This window comes from Salmo salar, chromosome 03, assembly GCF_965601325.2.
Source record: "Salmo salar chromosome 03, fSalSal1, whole genome shotgun sequence".
Lineage (NCBI taxonomy): Eukaryota > Metazoa > Chordata > Actinopteri > Salmoniformes > Salmonidae > Salmo > Salmo salar.
In genome coordinates, this window is record NC_138293.1 from 83,372,227 (window position 1) to 83,377,994 (window position 5,768).

Here is a 5,768-nt window from a genome sequence, read left to right on the forward strand (position 1 = left end):
CAGTAGATTGCAACACCGCCCCCTTTGGCCGTTCTATCTTGTCTGAAAATGTTGTAGTTAGGGATGGAGATTTCAGAGTTATTGGTGGTCTTCCTAAGCCAGGATTCAGACACGGCTAAGCCATCCGGGTTGGCAGAGTGTGCTAAAGCAGTGAATAAAACAAACTTAGGGAGGAGGCTTCTAATGTTAACATGCATGAAACCAAGGCTTTTACGATTACAGAAGTCATCAAAAGAGAGCGCCTGGGGAATAGGAGTGGAGCTAGGCACTGCAGGGCCTGGATTCACCTCTACATCACCAGAGGAACAGAGGAGGAGTAGGATAAGGGTACGGCTAAAAGCCATGAGAATTGGACGTCTAGGACGTCCGGAACAGAGAGTAAAAGGCGCAGGTTTCTGAGGGCGATAAAATAGCTTCAAGGTATAATGTACAGACAAAGGTATGGTAGGATGTGAATACAGAGGAGGTAAACCTAGGCATTGAGTGATGATGAAAGAGATATTGTCTCTATTGTCTCATTGAAATCAAGTGATGTCATCGCATGTGTGGGTGGTGGAACTGAAGGGTTGGATAAGGTATAATGAGCAGGGCTAGAGGCTCTACAGTGAATTAAGCCAATAAACACTAACCAGAACAGCAATGGACAAGGCATATTGACATTAAGGAGAGGCATGCTTAGCCGAGTGATCATAAGGGTCCAGTGAGTAGTGAGGTTGGTTGGGGTCACGGCGATTCAGACAGCTAGCCGAGCCATGGGTAGCAAGCTAGCAGAAGATAGAGGTCTGTTTTTGCCACCCCGTGTGTTTCCGTCGGTAGATTAGCAGGTTCTGTGTGTTAAAGGGGACCAATCCAATTGTCAAAATATTTATAGTTATAGTGGCCCAAGAAGATTGTTCGATAGACCTGTTCAGATAGCAGCCAATATGCTCAAGACAGCTAACGATTAGCGGGCCGCAGTTAGCAGATGGGCGTTCAGGTTACGTTGCGATGGAGGGGCCAGTTGAATAACTCCCTCGGGCAGAAAATGTCGGAACTCCAGTCGTGAAGGCCCGGTGGGGCTCCGCATCGGCAGTAAAACGGGTCCGGATAGGTGATTGTAGCCCAGGAGATAAAGATTGTTAGGAAGAAAAAAACAGCCCGATGGAGAGCTCCTTGCTGACAGACTAGGGTTCATGACCTTTGTGTTTCCTAGCCCAAAAAAGTCTAAAGTCTGCAGTAATGTCCTTCTTTCATTTTGTTTTATTATTCAGTCTGCAGAAATGTCCTTCTTTCGTGTTGTTTTATTGTTCAGTTTGCAGAAATGTGCTTCCTTTGTGTTGTTTTATTGTTCAGTCTGCAAAAATGTCCTTCTTTCGTGTTGTTTTATTGTTCAGTCTGCATAAATGTCCTTCTTTCGTGTTATTTTATTGTTCAGTCTGCAGATAAACTTAATAATGGTGTTGGAGTCATGCTTGGCTACGCAGTCGTGGGTGAACAGTCGTGGGGACTAAGCATGCACCCCTGAGGGGCCCCATTGTTGAGGATCAGTGTGGCAGATGTGTTGTTGCCTGCCCTTACCACCTGGGGGCGGCCAGTCAGGAAGTCCAGGATCCAGTTGCAGAGGGAGGTGTTTAGTCCTAGGGTCTTTAGCTTAGTGATGAGCTTTGTGGACTCTATGGTGTTGAACGCTGAGCTGTAGTCAATGAACAACATTCTCACATAGGTGTTCCTTTTGTCCAGATGGGCAAGAGAAGTGTGGTGTGCGATTGAGATTGCGTCATCTGTGGATCTGTTGGGGCAGTATTCGGATTGGAGTGAGTCTAGGGTTTCCGGGACAATGGTGTTGATGTGAGTCATGACCAGCCTTTCAAAGCACTTCATGGCTACCGACGTGAGTGCTACAGGTCGGTAGACATTTAGGCAGGTTACCTTTGCTTTCTTGGTCTGCTTGAAACATATAGGTATTACAGACTGGGTCAGGGAGAGGTTGAAAATGTCAGTGAAGACAGAGAAGTCCTTCTTTCATGTTGTTTTATTGTTCAGTCGGCAGAAATGTCCTTCTTGACCACATTCACATATTATGAGTAACTCTGTATAGTTTTGGCAACACACATTAGTGTGTTCCCTCTGGCACTGGTTGCAAATATTGCGGCTATCAATCCCACTTAACTCTGCTGTCACCTGTCAATGTGACCGGCCATCAGATTGTTAAACAGCCACCACTAGTACAGAGAGGCGGCTGCCCTCCTACAGACTTGATATCATTAACCACTTTAATAAATGGAACACTAGTCACTTTAATAATGCCACTTTAAGAATGTTTACATATCTCGCATTACTCATCTCATATGTATATACTGTATCCTTCACTATCTATTCTTTACTATCTAGTGCATCTTAGCCGCTCTGTCACTGCTCATCCATATATTTTATACTTATATTCTCATCCTATTCCTTTATTAGATTGTGTGTATTAGGTTTTGTTGTGGAATTGTTAGATATTAGGTTTTGTTGTGAATTTGTTAGATATTACCTGTTAGATACTGCTGCACTGTCGGATCTAGAAGCATAAGCATTTCTACACTCGCAACAACATCTGCTAACCATGTGTATGTGACCAATAAAATTTGATTTGATGTGTCTGCTAGAAAAAGGTGCAATTAAAGTGGCAGTCCAGTCTCCTTTTCACCTCATTTAACGACCGGTTTAACTCAACAAAGGGCACATCTCAACAGGTGGTTCAGGTACAGTAAGTCATGACATCGCACAAGTGGGGGGGGGGGCTTTCCTCTTTTGTTCTCTATTGTTCCTCAAGCAAGGGGGGAGGCCGATGACATCACGACTTCCCAACAAACCAACTGCTTGAATGCTGTCCTACTTGAAGTTTGCAGATTTGTCTATAAAACACTATTTTGCTCCCAATTAAACATTTTTTACCTTTAGTGTGTGTACATTACTGCATTTATACTTAGGATATCGCTTTTCAACAGGAAAAGTTCCAAAATCACTGGAGGACAAACTGGAGGAAAAATCAAGCCAAAAAAGCAACTTTATTACTGACAGAATTATGTTTACTTGAGGCCATACAATGTGACTGACTGAGGCACCTGTAATTTCATGACATCAAAAATATGCTACGTTAATGTTTTTTAAAAAGATAGAGCTGTCCTAACAGTCTGATCTCACCTCAAAATATCCCTAGTGTACTTGACACACTGCATTATACAAGAAATACACACCTTTCCTTTCTGGTCATCATGGAATTCCATGTTGTCATCATAATAATTTTTAAAACAATACCTCTGACTGCTCTGCCAGGAACCTTAGTAACACATTGTGGAAGTGAGGTTGTTGTGATCCTTAGAGCCAGAGTCAAAACAAAAGAGATCTTCCTCGTTGGTCAGGATGATGAAAAGACTATCACAAAGAAGAAAGGAAGAGATAGCTTGGGGGAAGGAGGGGTGGGGCGTGGGCTGTGGAGGGAGAGGATGAATCAGCCTCGTTAACTTGAATGTTATGGTGTGAAAATAAGGAATTACCAGTTTGATGATACTTCCTAGTGAATGCCTGACAGTTCTCTATGGGGAAGAAGGCAATGTGGAAGAGGATGAATCATTCTCGTTACCTATAATTTAAAGGTCTGAAAATACGTTTCCAGTGTGAAGCTACTTCCTTGAACGCCTACGTCCTCAAAAAACTGTTCAACTTTTCCTGTTGAAAAGCGATATCCCAAGTATAGTAAATACAGTAAAGTATAGTTAGTGTTTTTTAGACACAACTGCGAACTTCAAGTAAGATGCATTCAAGGAGTTAGTCTGATGGGAATCCGGATGTCGTCGGCCTCCCGCCTTGCTTGAGGAACAATAGATGAACAATAGAGAACAAAAGAGGAAAGGCCCACCCCCCCTTTCCCCATTAGGCACGGCTGCATGGTGCACCTGTGGGCTTGGGGGTTGCCGGTGAACCGGGTCTTCCCGCCTCGGTCTCCAACATTAAGCTGCTTGGGTCTCACCAACCACTCTGCGCCCCGGCGCAGGTTTAATGTCTCTCCTCCCGTTGCTTCGGCGACGGCGGTGGCGGAGCACCCGGATGCTTTTCGTTCAACCTCAAACCTTTTTGCTCCGTGAACTGTGGCCTCTGGCGAAGGGCGGGCAGGGTAAATGAGGGCAACCTCCCCAACCCCGCCTGCGCCACTAGCCTCTGCGTAAAATAAAAAACAAAAAAGTACAACTCTTAGCAGTGGATCACTTAGCTCGTGCGTCGATGAAGAAGGCAGCTAGATGCAAGAACTTATGTGAATTGCAGGACACATTGATCAGACACTTCGAACGCACCTTGCGGCCCCAGGGTCCTCCTGGGGCTATGCCTGTCTGAGGGCCGCTTTGCCATCAATCGGAACCCCCGGATTTCCGCAACTGAGGCAGTCGCAGGCCGCCACTGTGCGGCCTTTGTCCCCTTAAGTGCAGACCAAGACGGCTTGGTGGGAGTGTTGAGAGGGGGCCTCGGCTCTCTCTCCTCTCCCCCATACGCCCTTCCTTTCCCTTCCCGCCTCGGCGGGAGGCGCCCACGTTCCACACATGGTTAGGCGCAACCCCCACTTGTACTATGCAGAGGTGGCAAAATGTATATTTTCTTTTCTGAGGGCTTGAGTTTTTCCTGATCTCATGTTTAATTTATTTAACTAGGCAAGTCAGTTAAGATCAAAAACTCTTATTTACAATGACGGCCATCCAAAAGGCAAATGGCCTCCTGCGGGGATGGGGGCTGGGATTAAAAATATAAATATAGGACAAAACACACATCACAACAAGAGAGACAACACAACCCTACAGTGAGGGGAAAAAGTATTTGATCCCCTGCTGATTTTGTACGTTTGCCCACTGACAAAGAAATGATCAGTCTACAATTTTAATGGTAGGTTTATTTGAACAGTGAGAGACAGAATAACAACAAAAATATCCAGAAAAAACACATTTCAAAAATGTTATAAATTGATTTGCATTTTAATGAGGGAAATAAGTATTTGACCCCTCTGCAAAACATGACTTAGTCTTGGTGGCAAAACCCTTGTTGGCAATCACAGAGGTCAGACGTTTCTTGTAGTTGGCCACCAGGTTTGCACACATCTCAGGAGGGATTTTGTCCCACTCCTCTTTGCAGATCTTCTCCAAGTCAATAAGGTTTCGAGGCTGACGTTTGGCAACTCAAACCTTCAGCTCCCTCCACAGATTTTCTATGGGATTAAGGTCTGGAGACTGGCTAGGCCACTCCAGGACCTTAATGTGCTTCTTCTTGAGCTACTCCTTTGTTGCCGTGTGTTTTGGGTCATTGTCATGCAGAAAAACACCCCCAAAGCATGTTTCCACCTCCATGTTTGACGGTGGGGATGGTGTTCTTGGGGTCATAGGCAGCATTCTTCCTCCTCCAAACACGGCGAGTTGAGTTGATGCCAAAGAGCTCCATTTTGGTCTCATCTGACCACAACACTTTCACCCAGTTGTCCTCTGAATCATTCAGATGTTCATTGGCAAACTTCAGACGGGCATGTACATGTTCTTTTTTGAGCAGGGGGACCTTGCGGGCGCTGCAGGATTTCAGTCCTTCACAGCGTAGTGTGTTACCAATTGTTTTCTTGGTGACTATGGTCCCAGCTGCCTTGAGATCATTGACAAGATCCTCCCGTGTAGTTCTGGGCTGATTCCTTACCGTTCTCATGATCATTGCAACTCCACGAGGTGAGATCTTGCATGGAGCCCCAGGCCGAGGGAGATTGACAGTTCTTTTGTGTT

At 45.3% G+C, this 5,768-nt stretch overlaps 1 non-coding gene across 1 annotated transcript; it reads left to right on the plus strand.

Annotated features, from left to right (window-relative positions):
* The first annotated feature begins 4,207 nt into the window (after positions 1 to 4,207).
* On the plus strand, positions 4,208 to 4,359 carry LOC123741929 (5.8S ribosomal RNA). The gene has a single exon (XR_006769454.1). It is a non-coding gene; the product is annotated as a 5.8S ribosomal RNA (ribosomal RNA).
* The last annotated feature ends 1,409 nt before the right edge of the window (positions 4,360 to 5,768 follow it).